General features: G+C 37.8%; 1 pseudogene; it reads left to right on the top strand.

Moving 5' to 3' along the window:
* Positions 1–4,495: 4,495 nt before the first annotated feature.
* On the top strand, positions 4,496–11,441 carry LOC107816064 (V-type proton ATPase subunit F-like; annotated as a pseudogene).

The raw sequence follows: 11,441 nt of genomic DNA, 5'->3' as shown, positions 1-11,441 counted from the left end.
AATGGGCAGAAGTGTAGTATCAGTACAACCGACCCCATGTACTGAGTAAGTAACAAACTTAGTCGTAGGTTGAAAGTAGTGACGAGCTTCCACCAAGGTAGGGTCCAAAACCAATAGTCCACAACAATCTATAACAACATAAAGCAAATAATACCAGAAGTAACTCAGGGATAAAATACTCAGCCAAATAATGATTTCAAAAAAATAGTAGTTCTTTCTTTCAAATACATCAGTGAAAACCCAAATCGTTTGCCGAAGTTGCCAATAATATGAACAGTTTGAAAATAATAAATTTCTCCAAAAAAGATCTTCTCGATAATAAATGATATGTTTCATTTTCCTTCCGGATAACCCGTATAAAAAAATGCATCACTATGCCCATCTGTCAAAATATGTGAGAAATCATGAATGATGTTATGTTGTACAACATGAGAAAAAATACATCTCTATGCCTGTATGTCATGTGTTCATTCCAATGCGATGCAACTCAGTGATAAAATCATAAACAGCCCCTCGGGCAGAACATCACTCATATAAAACCCCTCGGGTAAACCTCACAGTCACTCGTGACACTCGGGCATACCTCACAATCACTCTTGTCACTCGGGCATACCTCACAATCACTCTTGCCACTCGGGCATACCTCACAATCACTCTTGTCACTCAGGCATACCTCACAATCACTCTTGCCTCCCAGTCACTCAGCACTCGGCACTTGGCACTCAACACTCGCACTCAGTAGGTACCTGCACTCACTGGGGGTGTGTACAAACTCCGGAGGGGCTCCTTCAGCCTAAGCGCTATAATCTGCACGGACAACTCACGTGTTGCACGGACAACTCACGTGCTATAATAATAAAGTATGCTGCAGGCGGGCAGCTCCGATCTACACTCATCCTCACAATCAGGCCCTCGGCCGATATCAAACATGTTGCGGCGTGCAGCTCGATCCCATAAATATCTTCACAAATCAGGCCCTCGGCCTCACTTATTCATAAACCTCTCAAGACACTCGGGAATTTCAGTAAAACAGGGCATTCGGCCCAAAATATTTATATGCATCAAAATAGAGTCATAAAACTGAGTTATGATATGCAATGAAATGAATATGACTGAGTATGAATTTTTAATTTAAAATAAATAATTCATAGTAATATGACCTCTGTGGGTCCCAATAATACTGGCACATATCCTCAATCATGATTTTTAATATGCTTTTCAGCTTAATTTCTCTAACTCATAAAACGCATGGAAAATGCCAAGATCATTTAACTACAAAATTTCACAGAAACAATTATGTCACAATTTTTATAGTGCACGCCCACACGCCCTTCACCTAGCATGTGCGTCACCTCCCAACAATTCACGAAATACATATATTTAGGGTTCATACCCTCAACTCCAAGATTAGAAGAGTTACTTACCTCGAACAGGCCAAATCCAATGTCGAGCAAGCTAAGCAATGCTCCAGAAATTTCATTCTGCGCGTATCAACTTCCAAACGGCTTGAATCTAGTCACAATAATTTGACTCAATCCATATAATTTATAAGATTTAATTCCATATCAAAACACTAATATTTTCCATAAAATCCAAATTACGTCCCAAAAATCACTCGTGGGCCCACGTCTCTAAATCCTACGAAACTCACAAAATACGACAACCCATTCCATTCTGCGCATCCGCTCGTTCGAGCAAAACATCGCATTTACAAACTCCACTCGCCTGCCCAGTTTCCGCTTCTGCGCGCATCCGTCCGTATCTGCGCTCACGCAGGTGCAGAATTTTCCCTCGTACCTGCGACTAATGCCTCACAACCCTCTGCCCGCATCTACGCTCCTTCTCGCGCATGTGTGATTCCGCACCTGTAGCATCTTCCGCACATGCACACCTCGCTTCAGCACACCACTGCTCGCACCTGCGACCACTTTTCCGCAGGTGCGATTACACCAGAAGGCTTCAGTTCCAGCAGTCTACCAAATTCAAAAATCAATCCGTTAACCATATGAAACTCACTCGAGGCCCACGGGACCTTAACCCACTCTATCAACAAGTTCCATAACATAACACTGATCTACTCGAGGCCTCAAATCATACCTAACAACCTCAAAAATATGAACTACACACGGATTCAAGCCTAATAAATTTCCAAATTCCACAAACGACGTCGAAACCTATCAAATCATGTCCGATTGACCTCAAATTTTGCACACAAGTCACATTTCACATTACGGACCTATTTCAATTTTCAGAATCGGATTCCGACCCCGATATCAAAAATTCAACCCCTTGGTCAAACTTCCCAAAAATTCAACTTTCGGCATTTCAAGCCTAATTCCAATACAGACCTCCAAATAATTTTCTGGATACGCTCCCAAGTCCAAAATTACCATACGGGGCTACTGGAATCATCAGAATTAAATTCCGAGGTCGTTTACACATAAGTCGACATCCGGTCACTATTTTAACTTAAGCTTTAAACCTTGGAACTAAGTATTCCAATACATTCCAAAACCTCACCGGACCCGAACCAATTATCCCGGCAAGTCACACAACAACTGTAAAGCCCAATTTAAGCAGTAATCGGGTCGTTACAAGTACGTGTAGTTTCATAGTAACGAACTCAACATTCGAACCAATCTCTGTGATCTCCACTAGTAACTCCCAAAATATTTGACATATCAAAAGTAGATTCATAGCATTATTGCCTCAAAGGATCTATTTTTATCAAATTATGATTTTCATAGCCAATCCAAACCATTTGTACAAAATCAGATGAATAACGTTTTTCATGTTAAAGCCTTTAGAAATTAACATAAATCTAAAAATACAACAAGTGTTTCCTTAGTTGAAATTTCAAAAGACAAACTTTTTCATGAAAATATATTTTTAGCAGTCAAGCATTTTATACTCTTATCAACCTGTAAGTTTTAATAAAGCTTATAAGAATTTCCTCAAGTGTCATTTTTGCCAACAAGTTTTGAAAGCAAGATTTTTTTATTAAATTACATGACAATTCATAAGAAATAATTTAGAAACACATGGTGACATCTTTCCCGTTTGTCCCCATAAGTACGGATGCACATTACAAATAGTACAATGTATCAACTTAAGATATGCTTTTAAAGAGAATCCCTCAAGAAGAGTAAGTCTTAATCAACTTACATCAAACTTCAATCTCCAAAAATACTACAATGCTCCATTTTATTAAAATACTCTAATATTGCCAACAATTCGACAACTACCATTAAATATGTCAACTACATCAAAATAAACCTGAAAAGGTGTTTAATTCTATTCTTTGATATAGAGGCTCCATAGATAGTTGTGAAAAATTATAGTAATGGAGTTGTACATGACATACATGAAAAGATATTTATTTTACTTAGTCTCAATGTTATGACTATGAGAGGCTTCATGTATTGTTGAATTGGAAAAATATTCCATCATTTAACTTGAAAATATATATGTTTTTCAAAGAGCTTCCGTAGTTAAATTGATTTTCATGCATATGGTTTGGATGCATTATATGGGTTGGTTCGCTCAGATCGGATAGTATGTCGGGTGCTGGTCACGTGGATTTGGGTCGTGAAAAATATACCGTCTATGACCCTAATCTATGGCCAACACCAACATAGGGGCTATAGCCGGTAGTCTTCAACTTTTGATAGCTCTCATCACACTGATTAGACTATCTAAAAGGAACACCTTTTTGAGTCAACTCCATCAATGGAGCTGCAATGGATTGAAACCCCTTTATAAAATGACGATAGTAGCCTACCAAACCCAAGAAACTCCTAATCTACAGTGCTGTAGTAGGTTTAGGTCAATTCTGAACTGGCTTAATCTTATCCGGATCAACTTTAATACTATTACCAGATACCACGTGACCCAAGAATACAACTGAGTCTAACCAAAACTCACACTTGGAAAACTTAGCATAAAGCTTCCATTCCCTCAACACCTGAAGCACAATTTTCATATGATGCTCATGTTCCTCTCTGCTACGAGAGTAAACTAGAATATCATCAATGAACACTATCAAATAAGAATCTAAATAAGGTTTGAACACCATGTTCATCAAATCCATGAATGTGCTGGAGTATTAGTCAAACCAAATAACATCACAAGAACTTGTAATGGCCATAACGAGTCCTAAACGCCATCTTCAGGATATCTGAAGCCCAAATCTTCACCGGATGATAACCCGATCTTAAGTCAATCTCAGAGAACACCGTAACACCTTGAAGCTGATCAAACAAAATTATCAATATGAGATAGTAAAGGTAACCTTGTTCAACTGTCTATAATCAACACATCCTCATAGTACCATCTTCTTTTTCACACACAACACGGGTGCACCCCAAGGAGAAACATCCGGTCTAATAAATCTCTTATCTAGCAACTCTTGTAATTGCTTCTTCAACTCAGCTGGAGCCATGCAGTATGATAGAATAGATATGGACTGGATGCCCGACACCAAGTCAAAACCTAAATCAATATCCCTATCGATAGTATACCCAGTAAATTCATAAGGAATACCTCCAAAAACTCCCTCACTGTTGATACCGAACTATGGCATATCTCGGATGAAAACCAAATATACTAAATATCCCTTCTCAATCATACATTGTGCTTTCAAAAATGAGAGGTGTATTAAATTTTGTTTGTGTGCGGTAATATTTCACAGTTATTAAAAATTAATTAGTTGTGTTACTTTTAAACGAGGAAGCAAAGTGAATGTAGTAAACGATGTGGGTAGTTTTTGTAAACGTGTCCAGAACTATTAGGCTGTGTCTTAACACCCATTCTAAAAGTTTCAACTTCCAATCATTCCACTAAACATCTAACAGTAGTATTACTCTATCTGTCTCTCGCCATTGTATTCCTCTATTAAGCCTGAATAAAACTTGAAGGTAAGCTTCAACCATCTTCAATTAGGCGTATGAGGCTTCCTCTTTCATATAAATTCTCATGGGATCTGACTATTTCATGATAGTTAATTGCATAATAATTCTAAGAATGTGAAACATAGGAAAATCTTATGTGGGGTTTCATCAAACTTTGTGTAATATTAGAATTTTAAAGATTTTGAGTGGTTTGATGACTTTTTCTTAACTATTTAGAATTCAATTTGAAATCTGAATATGTTTTATGTGTTCAAGATTCATGCTTTTAAGTGTTTGTTAATTGTGTGATGTTATGTTATTTGCAGAAACCTTGTTGTAGTGTTAGATGGCTAACCGAGCTCCAATTAAAACCAGCAACTCTGCACTTATTGCTATGATTGCTGATGAGGTATTTACATTAGCTTGAAATTAGCACTTGTTTTTTATACTGTATATGTCTAGAATTCACATAATCTGCTTATTTTCTTTGTACCAATGACCGAGATTTAGTCTAGTGGTAAGAGGACAATAATTGATGTGTGGGTTAGGCGCACTTCACGAGGGTAGAGAGGGGCGGGCCCATTATCCACCGAGGTTCAAACCAAGCACAACTGGCCCTCGAGGGTTTCTCGGTTGTCAAAAACAGAAAAAAAAAAGAAGAAAAAAGAGACTTGAGCTTTATCCGTTCTCATTTGTTTCTTTTAAGACTAAGATGTATGTATCTGAATACACATCTGAATAAGATTAAGATATCAAGATGTGTATTAAGATTAAGATATCTGAATCTGAATATACATCTGAATATTAAGATGTGTATGAACATCTGAATACTAAATGATTAAGATTGTTTGATTTTTAACATGTGAATGTATAAAATTTATTTTTATTTGAAAATGAGTAAACATAAACTTCAAATGAAATACTAATTAATCTAATATTCTATCAATCAAATATATAATTTTTTAAAATATGGTAGTTGCCGGTGGTGATGGCTAACGGTGGTGCTTGTGAATGTCGACTAGAAGCGGTGTTTGGTGATAATGTTGGCTGATGGTGGTGGTTTAGGGTATTAGCTAGTGGTGATTGGTAGTGGTGGCGATTATTATTGAGGATGGTGGTAGTGAGTGGTGATAGTTAATAATGGTGGGTGGAGGTGGTAATTGTGATTGAGGAAGGTGGTGGTAGTTTATAATGATGGGCAGTGCCAACTATGGTTGTTGATGGTGATGGGGTAATTAGTTGTGGTAGTTGAGGTGGATGAGTGTTGGTTGTGGTTGAGAATGATGGTGATGGGAGTGGTGGGGATGGTGAGTGGAACCAGAGCAGCAAGCATCACAACTAGTGACATTCCCCGCCACAACAGTTCCACTTCAAGGTGTGAACGGGGCAGGAGTCGTCAGATCTTGCCCAGGCAATGGAGCGATCCACTTTTGGCGCACTTGTTTGATGAGCTATAGTCGATAATGGTGGCAGCTATGATTGAGTATGATGGTGGTGGTGGTAGTGATGGCTGAGTATGGTGGTGGTGGGTGGTATGGTGGTGGTTGATAATGGTAGGCGGTGGCGACAGTTAATAATGAATAAGGATGATAGCATCTTAATGAAATTAAGTCTCTGTTATAAATCTCTATTCAGATCTATTAAGTGGTTGTGAAATAAAAAAACAAACACACTTAATGATTAAGATCTGAATAATTAAGATGCAAACTTTAAAAACAAACGCACTTAATGTCGGAGATCTGAATGATTAAGATTTAGACCTCCATTAAGTGCAAACAAATGGGGCTTAGTTGTTTTCTAATAAGACTAATGGGTAGCAGGAGGGATAGAGGTAGGCCTAAGAAGTCTTGGGGAGAGGTTATTAGGCGCGACCTGGCGCAACTGGAGCTGACTGAAGACATGGCCCTAGACAGGAGGGTATGGAAGTCAAAGATCAGGGTAGAAGGTTCGTAGGTAGTCGAGCGTTTCTCTTTGTCTTACTCAGTTCGCTAACATTAGTGTTAGTATGATATCTTTTATCCATAGATGGCTATTACTACCTAGAGTTTGACTGCATTCTTGGATTCAATCTTATTTCATCTTGCTGTTATTCCTACTTGTTGCAATTACATCTTGTTGTTATTCCTATTTGTTGCAATTACCTTTTCTTTTCAGTCGTTCTCTAGCCGAGTGTCTATCGGAAACAGCCTCTCTGCTCTTCTAGGGGTAGGGGTAAGGCTGCGTACGTCTTACCCTCCCCAAACCCCACTTGTGGGAAACTACTGGGTTTGTTGTTGTTGTTGGAATACATACAGGGTTCATATGCGAAGCTATTTGTGTGGTTGAGCTTTACCCATTTTAAGTATCTACGTTAAACATGGAAACAACATTCTTTTTCAAAAAAAATTATGCAAAATTAAACGTCCCTTTTAGAAAATTATCTAGGTTGACGTTTCTCATAAAGTCCATTTACATCATGAAATCCTTTGGAACCTTTTGTTAGCATAATGTTAAGGTGAAATCAGTGGATAAACAGCAGGAATTCACGAAGGGGAAGTGCTAGACTAAATAAGTATGTCAATCTACCACTTAAACCAGATAAATGAATGAAATGTTAAAAGTTGAATTAAAAACACCATTGAAAAGAAAGACTGATGCATGGATCAAGGTACTATAAAATTGTCATGATATCGTCGTCCTAAGAAATACTCATGGACGGGTTGCGTGAATGAGCTGTTGCTTGCTGACTCTTGTTTCTCTTTCTCTAGGATATTTTTTGGCTTATCAATGATGACCTGTCTTGTAATTTTGGAAGAGTCAAATATGCGATATGCTTTCTAGTCATGCTAATCTTCTTCTATTATTGCGATATTATCAGATATCCCTGAAGGAATAATCAACCAACTGATTAAATGATTAAGGGATAGCTTTACCAGCCAGACCATTGATTATGTTTAGTTCATAGCCTAAGTGATAAAGGATAGTGGCAATTTTACATCTTTTTATGCTTTAGCCTGAACCAGTCGCTCTTTAAGTGGTTAATATCAGCTACTAAAATGGTGAATCCGACATAAACAGACACGGGTTCGAGCTGCCATGTGACTAGGAGGTCACGGGTTCGAGCTGTGGAAACAACCTCTTGCAGAAATGCAGGGTAAGGCTGTGTACAATAGGCCCTTGTAGTCCGGCCCTTCCCCGGACCCCGCGCATAGCGGGAGCTTATTGCACCGAGCTGCCTGTCCGACATAAACAGGCAAATGCAATTTGAAGAAATAGTATGATTTGAATGCACTGCTGGGATCCTGTTATATCTCTTTCCAATTCAGATATCTTTACTCCTATCAAGTAATCTCAATATCTTTTGTTTTTCTAATGCAGAATACTATTACTGGATTTTGACTGGCTGGAGTTGGCAATGTTGATTTGAGGAGGAAAACAAATTACCTCATTGTGGATTCAAGTATGTTTCGAGTTCAGGCATTGTTCTTTTTACTTTCTCTGCTGTAGCATTCACTTTCTTCCTAAATGATAGTTTCATGATGGACTATAACTTTGCTTGATGATTTGCATTAACAAATTACCCTGATTTGCCGAAACTGTTTACCAAGGACAGAGTCATCCATACCCATTTCCTGTTGCTTTACATAAAATTTGTTTTTAGTATTTTGGTAATGTGCTCGGAAACAAAGTGCTCTGATGACAAATGTTCCCTTGTATTCTCTTGCTAACAAGACCTGGTGTGGATAACTGTTTTCAACTTCTATGCTGTAGCCTCCACTCTCCACCAAAATGAGATCCATGTTGCGTAGTAGTAACTTGATTGAAGACCATATGCCCTTGTATTTGTGTTAATAAGACTTTGATGCCTGGGATTGGTATGTTCTATTTTCTCTTCCCACGTGTGAGTTAGAGCCTGTTTGGCTTAGCTTATTTAAAGTAGCTAATAAGCATTAAGTGCTGAAAGCAGTCGTAAAATACAACATAATTAATAAAGGAAGATGTACATTCATTGCGCGACTTGAAAATATTTATTATCTCGGGGAAAATCTTGAATATGACGGCAGTAATAAACACACTATTGTCATATGAAATGTACTCAAGTGGTGCAATAAATGCACAACACTCGATTATTTCTTTTTTTCACACTTTTTTTGTATTTTCTACTATATTCACACCTATAAGTATGTGTATCTTGTAAATCATTTATGTCAAGTAAGTTATCACGTTAGGAAGAACACGACTAGTTCTCTCCATTACTCCCTCTCCTTCCGAAGATATTTCACAAAATGAAACCAAAAAGTTAACCTGAGTGAGTATATACTGGCAATTATTTGCCTTCGATTTTCATTGTGTCACCATTGTGAACAAGGGCTCGGTTAACGACCAGGGTCTTTTGACCATTAGGTCCAAGATCATTTATTTATGCAATTAATGCTAAAATTTGTCTATCTGAGCTCCTCCTTGCTAGAGTCTACATTTCATTATCAAAATGGGGGTCATTGCTCTTTTGTGTTTAGTTTGGCATATGCCCTTGACTCTTGGTGCCAGTAGTACGGGTAATGTGTGGTAAAATTGAAGGGAGAAAATAGCCATTGTTATTTGCAATATTAACCGAGATGCTTAAATCTGTCTGAGAATCTATACACATCTTATCTGATAATGCACTTCCACCACTTGGTACAATAATGACCTCTGATAATTCCTTAAACGAGACCAGTAAAGTGCATAAAATAGATCCGTTGTTAATATGATCCCTAGGCAAAACAGTTATTTTCATTTGGTTACAAGTATTTCATCTACCTTTATTTTCAATTAGTAGCTCACATATAAACTAACAGCTGAGGAAAGGATGAACGAATAAAATGTTAGGGTCTTCTTTTGAGTGCTGGAGCTGCACTTTTTATAACGTTATTCAATTATTTATTAAAAGAAAGTAATCTTGATTATTTCTCTTATGGTTTAGAAACAATGGTGAAGCAGATTGAAGATGCTTTTAAGGAATTCACCACAATAGAAGATATTGCAATCGTGTTAATCAGCCAATATGTAAATTCTTTGCTAGTTTCCCGTTGTGAGTTTGATATGTGAGTCCTTTATATCATCAAGAAAGTTATCAACAGTTTGCTGATTACGCCTTCACCTGAAGAAGTATTCAAGCGCTGCAATGAGTGTTGCGTCATCTGACTAATCAACTGCTACTTATATCATTGAGAATATGGACAGTTGGAATTTGTTTAGTTTGTTGAATGTCAGCTGCAAATTTGATTGATCAAAAGCATAGTTCATCTGAAATACGTAATTAGTGACCAAACCTCAAGTGCTCTTGAGCCAAAGCAAGCTGGGATGAGAGACTTGCATGACTGACTTATAAAGTGCGATATGCTATTTGGGAAGGCTAAGCTTCCAAGTACAATCTGTCCCTGTGATGGTTCTATCAATTCCTTGTCTAATCTCTAGCTAAAACCAAGGATTCTCAAAAGCAAAGAAATTAATCATTGCGAAATACCATTTGAAGCCTACTTTATCTATCTCCGATATTTAACACTAAAAGTTGGAGGGGCAGGAGAACAAAAGTTGGGTAAAAGTTGGAGGGTTAGGAGGAGGTGTAAGAGGGAAAGCGAATCCTGGTCTGGGTAGGAAAGGCGAGTTCACCACTTCTGTCCAATTTCAGACTGGCTCAGAAACCAGGCTAAGGGCAAAAGATTAGTACTGTCTCGTAGGAAAGAAAAACCAGTCAGTCAGCGCCCTTGCAACAGTGAAATCCAGTAACACCCCCCCCCCCCCCATGTTAAACACAGTTAAGCTGTTGAATAACTATTCCGGTTTAGTACTTCCCTTCTGAAAGCAGTCCTCAAGTATTGTTGTCTGTGGATACGATACAGTGTGGAATATGTGCTGATATGGTCCTTCTATTTTTTTGACGTTGCAATTCAGTCTTGTAACAGATATCAGCATGAACTAGTTCTTCAACTAAAGTTTGTCTAATATGGTGAAGGATTTTTTCTATTCAAGTGAGAATATTATGTGCTTTATATATGCATTTAAAAGGTAGCTGGTAGCACCTTCTTCCTTCTATTTGTAGTTGCACTAAGTAGAACCAGGTTCCGAAAGAGGTTAAATCTGTGCTACGTAATTTTACCACTCATTGGGTCTCTCTTTTTTAGGTTGCCAACATTATAAGATTTTTGGTTGGTAGCTACAACAAACCAATTCCAGCCATTCTGGAGATTCCTTCAAAGGACCATCCATATGATCCTGCCCATGACTCTGTTCTTTCCGAGTAAAGTATCTCTTCTCTACTGAATCAGTGGCATCTGGAAGGCGTTGATGAGGTTTATGTTTCAACATGCCCCAATCATTCAATTCATATCTGAATGTGGTAGTCTATGTCACCTTGTGCTCGTTTGCAATCTTATGTTATTTTTTACTTTAAGTTATCTTTTCTGACAACTTGTTGAAAGCAGTTTCTAAGAATTACTCTATGAGAGTGAATAACCTCGTTATAAACAAGTCAGAAGTTGATGTGATTATTATTTTTGATGAATAATTTAGCAATGTTTCTTATGTAGTGAA

The sequence above is a fragment of the Nicotiana tabacum genome, chromosome 17 (assembly GCF_000715075.1).
Source record: "Nicotiana tabacum cultivar K326 chromosome 17, ASM71507v2, whole genome shotgun sequence".
Taxonomy (NCBI): Eukaryota; Viridiplantae; Streptophyta; class Magnoliopsida; order Solanales; family Solanaceae; genus Nicotiana; species Nicotiana tabacum.
The sequence above is the reverse complement of the archived record's forward strand: the minus strand, read 5'-3'. Positions and strand labels throughout refer to the sequence as shown.